Source organism: Eptesicus fuscus, chromosome 23, assembly GCF_027574615.1.
Source record: "Eptesicus fuscus isolate TK198812 chromosome 23, DD_ASM_mEF_20220401, whole genome shotgun sequence".
NCBI classification, from domain to species: domain Eukaryota; kingdom Metazoa; phylum Chordata; class Mammalia; order Chiroptera; family Vespertilionidae; genus Eptesicus; species Eptesicus fuscus.
The window spans coordinates 8,168,754-8,179,518 of NC_072495.1; the positions used below are offsets into that span (position 1 = coordinate 8,168,754).

Genomic DNA, 10,765 nt, shown 5'->3' on the forward strand with positions numbered 1-10,765 from the left:
GGGCTGCTGAGCTGCAGTCCCACCTATGTCTGTCCGTCCGTCTGTGTCCAGGGGGCTGCTCACTGCCTCCGTCCTGCCCCATCCTCGTCACCTGGGACTGCAGGCCCAGCTGACCTGGTGGCCAGGCTCATGGGTTGGGCCCAGCTGGGCCTGTGAAGTGCATCCAGGTCCAGCCCAGCAAGATGTTCCGAGGCTTCTCCCAGGCGTGGGGCGCCCACTGCGCACACCTCAGCCAGAGACCAGCCTCCCCCACGAGGAGGCCTGTGCCCAGCACTTACCAGGACGCAGGGCAGTGGAGAGGAAAGAGCTACAGCCCGTGCCACCTGGGGCGGAATCTCGGCCTGGCCATCCCCAGCTATGTCACCGCAGACCACGGCGGTCCCCGCTGGTCCTCAGCATCGTTTCCTGTAGCGTGCGGCTGTGTGCCTCCCTCGGAGATGGTCCTGGGACTGAACCCATCCAGGCTCGTCCCACTGACTCCTGTTTACTGCTTAACGTGGGCCTGCGGGCGGGGCTCCACGGGAGTCTAGGAGCCTCCTGCTTTATGTGTGAACCTGGCCTTCATTGCAGGGCGTTGGTCTTCAGTTCTCAGTGGCCTGGGACCCCCGCTGCGCTCCCCGCCCCCGCTGCCCTGCGAGGGTGCGGCCCCGTGTCCCGGGGGCAGGCGTTTCTGAGCAGCCCCAGCTTATCGCTGCCGAACCTGGAGCTGGGCCTGTGAAACGCACCCAGGGGCCCAGCGTGGCCCGTCCCCGCTTGTACAGAGGGGACCACAGCCCCCTTGGACACATAGACAGACGGACAGACGGCCAGAAGGCTGTGGCGGGGTTGATGATAAACCTCCCCAGGCCAGACGCGTGGTGACCAGGCGCCCCAGCCACCGAGGGTCTCGGGGTGACAGGCCTGGGGCCCGCCCGTGCTTCCCTCTGCTCTGTGCAGGGCCCGTGGGTCCTGCTGGTCAGACACCCAGCGTTGGCCGTTCCTCTCTGTTAAAGCAGCTGTTTTGTCGGGAGGGACAGGGCTGGGGATTGCCTCCCCTGGTTCAGAGTCCAGCTGTCCCCGCACAGGCTGCTGTGACAGGGAACGGCGTGGGGGCGGGGCAGGGCCTGGTAGCCGCCTTGTTATTATTATCATTATTATCATTATTCTGGAGTGAAGGAAGGTGTGGCTAGCGAGGTCATAATAAAGTAAAACCAGGTCAGTACTGGGCCCGGCCCACAGGAGGCGCCGTCTCGCCCCTTTGGGAAGAGGGGCCGCCTGTTAGGAGAAAAGCATCCGTCAGCATCAGTGTGCAGGGTGACCTGGGGGACTTGCGGCGACAGACAGTCCCCAGGGAGGTGGGTGCCAGAGAGCTGCGGGAAGGGGCTCTGTCGGGTGTGAAGTGAGGCTGGGACTTCAGTGGTCTCGGCAACCAGAAGGTCTGGGAGAAATGAAGGCACAGGGAACGGAGTGCCACCCGGGGCCCCGATGCCTGTGCAGGCTGGTGTGGGGGCGGGAGACAGGCTCGTCCCCTTGGCAGAGGGGTCCTTCACCCGCATGGCCGGGACAGAGCTGGGGAGACAATGTGATGGAGGAAGAGTGGAGCGGGCTCCCGGGAGAGCAGAGGAGAGGTGAAGCCAGGATCACGGGGTTCAGCGGGGTCGCTGGCACTGGCCAAGGCCCACGGCCGTGGGGTGGTGTCTGGGTGTACAGGGGAGGCCTCCTCCTTCCTCCTGGGCAACGCCAGCTGGCATCCTCCGGCGGGCCGGCACTCGGGGCAGGGGCTGAAGGAAGGATCGGGACCACAGTGAGCCCAGGCTCCAGCGGAAGCACCTCAAATCCGGAGGGCGCCAGGCACCTGTGGCTTCTCAGAAAGGCAGGCGGGAAGGGCACAGGCCAGAGGCAGAGACCGGCAGAGCCACCTGCTGATCCTCACCCCAGGTGTCCATCCATCCATCTGTCCAACCATCCATCCTCTCAACACTCAGCAGGTGCCCCTGTGTGCGAGGCCCTGGTGGGCACCTGGGATACAGGGTTAGAGACGCTGGCCTGTCCCCCAGGCCCGGGGACCCACAGTCAGGCCGAGGACAGCCTCCAGCGGCCTCTGCCGTGTTTCCTCTCGCCGCCTCCTTGGCCCGTTTGTCTTCTCGGCCGGCCCGCCTCGCAGCGCCGCTTGCCGCAGCCTTCGGAAAGGATTAGTGCCCGCCGCGCACGCAGGCTTTGCTGAACAGAGCCGAGCTCGGTTTCAACATCTAATTCAATTTGTTCTGCCGAGATTGAAATATGAAATGGTTGCCAGTCAAACGTTCAAAGGACGGCGAGCGCCTGCTGAAATTTAAATTTTAATGAAAATGACTTTAACCCTTTGGTGGGCCTCGCAGAAGTGGGACACACTCCATCCCGGGAAACGCCCCTCGGGGCCTCCACCCGCTTCTCTGCTGAGCGTCACGCCCAATAAGTAGTCTTTTCCCAGCAGTATTCGCACTGAGAGATGAGGGAACACGTGCTTGAGGATCATTTGTTCCCCGCTTTGCCCCAGGCGTTGAATAGACACCTTCCCATACCTGACCTTTGCAAGCCCGGCCGTTAGATGCCCTCGGACACCTGGCTCCTCCCTGGCCCCTGTGCCCGCAGGAATGTGGGTCTGTGTGGTGGTTTCCCGTCTGTCCTCCCTCCGGTTGTGAACCCCCGGCGAGCAGACGGCGTCCCCTGCCTGGCGGGAGGGAGGCGCTGGCCAGCGTAGATGAAGGAACGAACCACGTCATCCTCCCAGCAGCGGTGGGAAGCGCCGTGGAGCTCAGAGAGGCAGGCACATTCCCCAGGGGCACCGCGCGGGCTGGCACCCAGCTCCACGGAGCGGAAGCCCGGGTTCCTTCTGCTCTCCAGTCTCCGGGCAGCAGGCGGTGCAGGAGAGCCTGGCCCCGTGCCGGCCGTTACTTACCGTCAAATGCCCTCAGTCCCTGGCTGGGTGTGCGGCTCAGCATGGGGCCGCCCTGGGACGCAGGGACTCAGAGCTGTGGAGCCCCACGAGGACGTAAGACACCTGGTGCGTGTGTCCCACAGGTGTTTGCTGAGCCTGCTGTGCAGTGGTATGAAGGAAATTATTAAGATCATAATATAAGTGGTAAAGAAGGGACATGAATGGTCTAAACCAGTGGTCGGCAAACTTCGGCTCACGAGCCACGTTTTGCTGCTCTGTTGACTAATGAGCTTGCCGACCACTTACCTAGACTCTCGATTCCAATAATTACAGGCTGTTGTTGTTCCTTGTGATTGAGCCCCTATCCCAGTGGTCGGCAAACTCATTAGAGCGGCAAACCGTGGCTCTCGAGCCGCAGTTTGCCGACCACTGGTCTAAACCAGGCATTGGCAAACTACGGCCCAGCCGCTGCCTGTTTGTGTAAATAACATTTTATTAGCACAAGCCACACCCGTTGGCTTTCGTCCTGTTCAGGGCTGCCTTCCCGCTCGGCGGCAGCAGCAGCCGTAGGGCCATGAAGCTGAAGTTTGACCAGCGGGCCCTTCACATCCAGTTTGCCGGGGCCGGAGGTGAACCCCACGGGTGTGACAGCTCAGAGGTCAGACCAGGGAGGGCGAGCGGCTTCGACTAGGTCACGCTGTGGCCGAACTCTCCACTGTGTGCCCTTCACCCTCCACCACGGAGCCAGGCCCCTGGGCTTTGATCCCCGCTCTGCCACGTACCAGCAGCGTGACTTTGAGCAGCTCCTTGACCTCTGAGAGCCTCAGTGTCCCCACCTGTGAACTGAGAGCACCAGCAGCCCCGGCTCACGGGATGTGAGGATTAAATGAGTGGGCTGTGAGCACTGGACCAGTGTTGGCTGTTTTACCCCACCCCCCCCCCAGCATCAAAGAGTATCCCCCACTCCCACGGGAGGCTCTCGCCATCACCCGCCACCGGGAGGCCACAGTGCTCCAGCCCCGAGCTCGGGGCCCTGCAATCCAGTCAGCATCGCCAGAAGCCAGGCTGCGTCCCTGAGCCCCCTAATAAACCCCACTTCCCCTAATTGCAGCTTTTACGAAAACGACCCCCTGGGACCGCAGCGCCCCGTCCTTGGGCGCGGCCAGCAGCAGGCATTTTTCTGTTGTGCCTATTTCCGGTGGCAGCGCCCCCACCTTCCCTGGGAACTGTCAGGAGCCCCCCTTCTGGTCCCCAAAAAGATTCCAGGCGATACCGCTGCCCGCCCGCCCCCATGTCTGCGCGTCACCCTGCGCTTTGCAGAGCCCTCTCCCAGTCCTGAGCTCCACGGTGGAGACGGTCCCTCGCTGGCTGCACAGGTGAGGTGAGGTGAGCGCCAAGGCTGACATTCCAGGAAGACATCGCAGGGAGCCCCCTTCCCTCCAGGCATCTCCACCGGCCAGGGCTCCACAGTCAGACTTCCTCCCCTCCCCTGGGCTTGGCGGGGAAGTGGTGGGCCACCCAGCACATGCTGGACACCCTGGTTCCGGTCGTGGTTCTCAGAGGAGCTGGGATGGGGGCCGAGTGGGTTGAACCCCAAGCCCTTAACCCCCCCACCCACCACCACCTCCAGTATTTCTACTCGTGGGTTCGGATGCCCAGCTCATAGGATAAGCATCTCACTGCAACAGTTTTAAGCCCCAAGGTGCCTTGTGGACCCCAAAATGCAAGCCAGGTCCTTCCTCCGGTGCCCAGCCGGAGCCCCAGCCACTCCAAAGCCAGGGGCAGCGGCCAGGGCCTGCGGAGGCGCTGTATTAGAGCGTCTCAGACCCAGATGTCAGCGGTTAAGATGAGGGGGCTGACTTCTCTCGGGGGACAGTGGGGGCGCTGCCTGGCCGTCCTGGGTCGTTTTCTAGATCAGTTTGTGCCGATTTCTGCCCTTGGAGCCAAACGAGAACGGAACCCCGTGTGAGCATCGTCCGAAGGGCCACACGAGACGCTTCCACGGATTCTTTCTTTGTTTTGGATTCTGGGGGAAAGTGACCCCTCGAGCTCCCGTGGGTTCTTAGCCCAAGAGCTTAAGGCCCCTGTCTCAGACACAGCCGTTGTCAGGGAACACCCCAAAGAAACACGTGTTCGCTACCTGCCCCATTCCCAAAGCAAGGCACGTGGCAGAGCCCAAATTCAGCAGGAGGGGACCCCGCAGGCGAGGTGTGGGCGGGTGGGGTGAAGAATTGGGCCGTGAGTGCCCTCCTGGCCACACACGAGGGGGCACCGACTGAGTGTTTGCTGGAGCCCAGGTTGTCCGGAGAAATGGGCCTTCCGAGACGCTTCATTGCCAAGACCGGGGACATTGCAGCCGGCAGGTGGCCCAGGTGGGAGGGACCGTCAGGCTGATTGCCGCCTGCCGGAAGGTCCTGTGCTCGTTGTCCCCCGCCCCCCTAAAAGGTGCTCAGGCCCTCCCACAGTCGGACCCGTTCACGGCGTTCCTAAGACTCGTCTGCTCACACCCGTCTTCCCCGGGACACGTTTGGCTTTAGAAATCAGAGCTTGGGTCCTGGCTGGGCGTCTCGGTTAGCTGGGGCCTATCCCCTGCACCAGAAAGTGGGGGTTCGATTCCCAGTTGGGGCAAGTACCCAGGATGCGGGTTCGGGACGCGGTCAGGGCACAGATGGAGGCAACCGGTTGATGTTTCTCTCCTTTCTGTAAAAAGTAAAAAAAGAACTCGGAGTTTGGGATTTAGCTGCATTTCTCTGCATCGTGGTTCCTCTCTAATCCCCACGCCTTTTCTGCTCCCAGCTGGTGCAGCCTTGTTTCGGGGGGGGACAATGGCATTTCTACTCATAGGGCAGGAGGTTAAAAGGTACCTTCTCTTTCTTCTTTGAGAAGCCCAAACTTTAATTCTCTGTTGTCTGAAAGGGAGCCCCGTTTCTCCATCTCTCCCCTGTTCAGCGTGTAGGGATCCACCCGGAAGAACATACACGTATTCTTCCCACCCTCAGCAAAGCGGCTCTCGGCGGGAGGGGTGCAGTGGGCGTGCGTGTTTCCTCTGAGTTGCCCATCAGATACTGTACTGCGTCTTGTCCGGGACTCTCGGCTTCGGAGAAGCCACTGGACCCTCAAGATGGGGCACTTTCCAGGACCCCAGGCCCGAGGGGTGGGGGGAGCTCTGCCCTCTGGCCCAGAGCACAGGCCTGAGAACCCCCAGCCTGGATACTGCTTTCCAGGCTCTGCACCCGCTTCCGCTCGGCGGGGGGTGGGAGGTGGGGGGGAGGGGCTCCCGGGCCGGGCCGTGCTTTACTGAACGCCGCCCTGTGCCAGGCCCAGGCCCCTGTGGAGCTCTGCCCCAAACCCCAGAAACGGGACCGTCACCCACCCAGAGCGGAAGGTCCTGCTGGCCCCTCCAGGGGCCGCGCCCCCAAGCTGAGTGTCCCGCCTGGGGGCCGCTGCATGTGGGCGGCTCAGATCCGCTCCTCACCGCCTCCTCCCCGAGGCGGGCGTCACGTGGCAGCCGAGTGAGGTTTCAGATGTATCCACTCATGAATATCAATCAGGCCTGGTAATTCACAGTAAGTGCGATCCAGATTGACTAATAAGCAAGGCTTTCACCCCAAACTGGGTCTGGGGATGGGCAGGTGTGGGCACGACGTGACCAGAATTGAAAACCCCACAGCCGAGTTGCAGATGGCAGAGGGGGCTGCCGGACAGCCTGGGGAGCGGGGTCCCCTCCCAGGCAGCAGCCAGCACCCTGGCGTGGGAGCAGGCTCTGGGCCCCGGGACCCTGCAGGTTCCCTCTACCCGCTGAGAGCCTCTCTGGGCTCTCCTGACCACGGTTGTGGGGTCCAGGCAGACGCCCAGGAAAGATGGGTTACTGGGGCAGGCCCTCACCAAGAAGGAGGGCAGGTCCTGAGGGTCAGGTGGAGCCGGTGTGAGCACTTCCCACGGGTGCCGCGCTCCTCCCCCCACGGCGTGTGGTCTGAGTTGGAGGCAGCCGCGTGGGGACAAGCCAGGCTGCTGGCCTACATCCAGCTCTGCTGCTTGTGAGCTCTGACCCGGGAGGTGGGGGAGTCTTCTGCCTCCACACAGACAAGCCCGTGTCCGTCCGTGACAGACGTGGCCGCGTCAGGCAGAGGAAGGGCTGGAGGTGGAGCAGGTAGCGGGACCCCTGCCGAGGAAGGGGCGGGCACGCTGCCCGTCCACCGGGTCCCCGCGAGGATCTAGAGGCAGCTGGCCCGGCACGTCCGCACCGTGCCTGGCACGCAGCGAGTGCTCAGGGCACGGCAGCCACTGCGGGGATCATCTTTGTTCCCTGAGCTACTCTGCAGTCCCCGCGATTCCTAAGCAGATGCCGGGGCAGCTCCAGATTCCGCGGCCTGAACTGCAGAGCCGGGCAGTACTCAGGGGGCCTTGGGGGTGGCCGAGCCCACTTGCAGCTGCTGCTGATTTTTATTTGCATCTCAAGTGTGTGCCGTGGCGGCCGGCCTCCTGTCCAGGGCTCCCAGTCCTCTCTGCCCGCCCTCGGGGTGGCCTTCGGAGCTCGGAGGCCCAGCCCACGCCTCCCAGGGGACACTGGGTAGTTTCTCATTTTCCCCTTGAGCAGTTCCACAGCCCAGTTAAACCTGCAGTGGGGCTCCCGGGCTGGGGAAGGAGGCGGGTGAGGAATAAATCCACCCAACAGAGGGCTGGGCTGGGCCGGGCGTGCTGGGCGATGCCCCCAACAACAACAAAGGCAAACCAGGAAGAGCTCCAGGGAAAGTGGCTTACATACAGCCCTGCCCCTCCCGGCCCGGCGGAGTCCTCCCCCACTACAGGAGTGCCCCAGCACGTAGACCCCCGCTCAGCAGCAAACTGTGCCGAGACCCGTTCCGCCTCCTTATCCTTTAAAGCAGAGGCTCGGCCCCTAAGCCTCGCCAGGTCCGCCTCCCTGCGGCTCAGCGCAGAATTCTTCGGATTGGGACACTCAAGTGGCCGTTGGAGGGGGTCATGTCACGTTTATCAAGACCGTCTGCTGAGAGCCTCCCCTGAGCTAGATCCTTGTTGTTGATGCCTGTCCGTAGCCTGAGTGGGACGCCTGTGCCCATTTTCCAGGTGCAGCAGCTGAGGCTCAGGGACATGTAGTGCCGGCCCAGGGTGACACAGTTCAGAAACGGCAGTCAGGCTTCAGGCCCAGGGTCTGTCTGACTCCAAAGCCAGTGTCCTTCCCAGAAACACCCTGACGTGGGAGCAGCGAGGGGAAAGCGTCTCCCGCCCGGGTGCTGGGCAGCGCCGTCCCGACAGCATCGCTCTGCCTCTGGGCCCCTCGTCCCTCGGCAGCTTTCGGTCCTCGGAGCAGCTGGACTGAGAGGCCCTCGCAGGGCCTGCCAGGCCCACGGGCGGGCCAGACGCCACAGATGGGCCCTCCAGGTGCTTCCTCTCCCCATCGGGGCTCTGGGAGCCGCTCCGACCAGGCGCCGTCCAGATGGGGCTGCGGAGCCCAGCTTCAGGGGGCTGAGAGCCTCCGTGTCCCGCCCTGTACTGAGTCCACTCATTTTCTTAGCAGTTGCCACCTTCTGACACGCTTTCTGTTTGTTTGTTTATTGTTCCTTCCTCCTCCCTCCCCCAACTAGGCTGTTCCGTGAGGGCAGGTGAGCCCGGAACAGCGTCTGGGGCAAAGGCAAGTAGAATTGATCCTGATTGGAGAAACCTGTTAGGTCGTTAAAGCGCGGCTTCTGCCTCCTACAGTCAGAACAACCCTGCAAGCTGAATCTTCTCCCCACTTCACAGATGAGAAGACTGAGGCCTGGGCCTGGGTATCGAGGCCATGAAATCCGTCACCTGCACAAACGCCCCATTTCTCCCTGCAGTGGCGGCTAGCAGCAGGAAACTTTCTCGTCCAACAAGGAGGGTCATTGACGCTTGGCCAGCCACCGCTTTCTTAAAGAATAAAATCAAACCAGAAGTGGGAAGCTTCGGTCGGCCTGTGGGGCTCCGAGCCACCGGCCGCTGTCTGTGCCCGAGCGAGCGGAGCGGCCGGGGCCTTGGGGTTTGCTCGCAGACGGCGGGCTGAGGTCTGCGCCTGGACTTACTTAGAATTCAGCCGTTAGATCGCTCCCTTCTCTCTGATGGCTGGGAGTGATTGACACTTACAAATTACCCAGCCGAAAGTGTCGAGTCTTTGACCCCTGAGTAACATCTTTGGCAAGCCTGAGACTTGCCAGCATTTTGTCATCTAATTACTACAAATCCCTTGAAAATTCACTGGCTGGTGAATTTTTAATGCGGGGCAATTTCAATGTGATGCATTGCCCAGATGGGTCCTTGCCTTTCCCATCTCTCTCTTTTCCTCTTCTCTCTCTCCATCCCTCTTGGCTTAACTTGAATCATCTCAAACTTCTGAATGGGGCCCCGCCCTGATCATCGGGGGAGCTGTTGGAGGGTGCTGGGTCTTTGCCTCCTAGCCTTTACGTGCGGCATCTTCAGGAATGTGCGCACAGACAGCCACCAGGGAAATGTCCACTCTTGCCTCCCGGACAGCACGTGGGGCTGCCTGCTCCCCACACTCCCCCCCCACCACAATCCCCCCACCCCCACCACCACCACCTCGCACAACCGACCGGGCAGCGCCCATCAGCCAGCCTCCTTCACGGCACACCTTGGCTCTCCCTGGCACGTGGGCAGCGGCTGTCCCACACGGTCCTCGTTTTCACTTGCTCCTTAGATCGCTGGATGACGGTGCTCGCCAGGCGCGAGAACGCGAGCCTGTGCCTTCCACCCCGTGTGCCTGGACAGCCTCCTGCCTCCTCAGACCCCGAGCCGGAAGCCGGACTTCCTGCGTCCAAGCACCGCACGGACCTGCTCGTGCTGCTGAGTGAACTTGGACCTCGGACCCACCGGCAGCCGTGGGGAGCAGGACCTGTCTCCGAGCGGGGGGTGAAAAGTGGCTCCCGATCCTGCGTGGTTTTTATATATGCACCCCCACCTTTGATATGTATATCGGATTTTTATTTCTAAATACAAAAGCAAGGTGCCTTTTAAACTCTGTCCCCCCTGCTGCCCGCTGTGGGGACATCTTCCTCAATGACAACACGCAGGGCGCAAGCCTGGGCCACCGGCGGGTTGACCCCGCCCGCCCTCTCCACCCCGCCCCTTCCCCCTATTCAGGGGAACGAGGGCCTGCCTTTCAGCCCGGATTCCGGTTACATGTGTACATGGCTGATAAAATATTCCACTTCACCCCTCTCCCCGTGGGACCTGCCGTCTTCCGGGAAAAGGGTTTGTATGACAGCAGCCGCGACAGCCTGCGTGTCGCCTGGAAACCGCGTGGGGGTGGGGTGACTGTCCCCCGGGCGCCTCTTTATTCCGATTCCCTCTTCTGGTCCTAACAACGCATCGCTGGGGAGAGAAGCCGGGGCCTCCACGGGCTCCCCCGAGGCCCAGGTGGCCGCCCTCCCATCCTTGAGGGACGTGACCGAGGTCCCCAGTGTTCGCTGCCGGGCAACACCCACCCCCCGTGGACCTCACCTGGGGTCACCGGGGCAGGCAGAGGTCGGCTGTGGGTGCTGAATGAGCCCACTGCCCTTGGGCATCCTCAGACGGCGGGGCCAGAGCAGGACCTGGGTGGGGGGACGTCCCAGAGAAACAAACTGGCAGATGGACACAGCCCAGCTGGTGGGAGGCAGGGCTGGGCGAGTCCGTGGAGGGGGCGGGGTGTCACGGCTGCTGAGGTCCTCGCGGAGGAAGGAGACAGCGGTCTGGGGTTCTACCCAGACGACCCGGAAATGACTCGGGATGCCTCCGAAGTGACTCCTGCTTCTGTCCTCCCACTTGGTCCTCTATGTCTGGCTCACTAGTCACTGGAGTTCTTCAAATCCAGAGGCACCTGCGGGGGGAGGG

General features: G+C 62.3%; 1 protein-coding gene across 1 annotated transcript in view; it reads left to right on the plus strand.

Annotated features, from left to right (window-relative positions):
• The window catches only part of RBM19 (RNA binding motif protein 19), a 91,522-nt gene extending 81,612 nt beyond the window's left edge, over window positions 1-9,910 (plus strand). Inside the window, exon 25 of the mRNA XM_054712699.1 lies at window positions 9,591-9,910. The gene's annotated coding sequence lies outside the window, so the exon portion shown is untranslated. The remainder of the gene's footprint in view (window positions 1-9,590) is intronic.
• The last annotated feature ends 855 nt before the right edge of the window (window positions 9,911-10,765 follow it).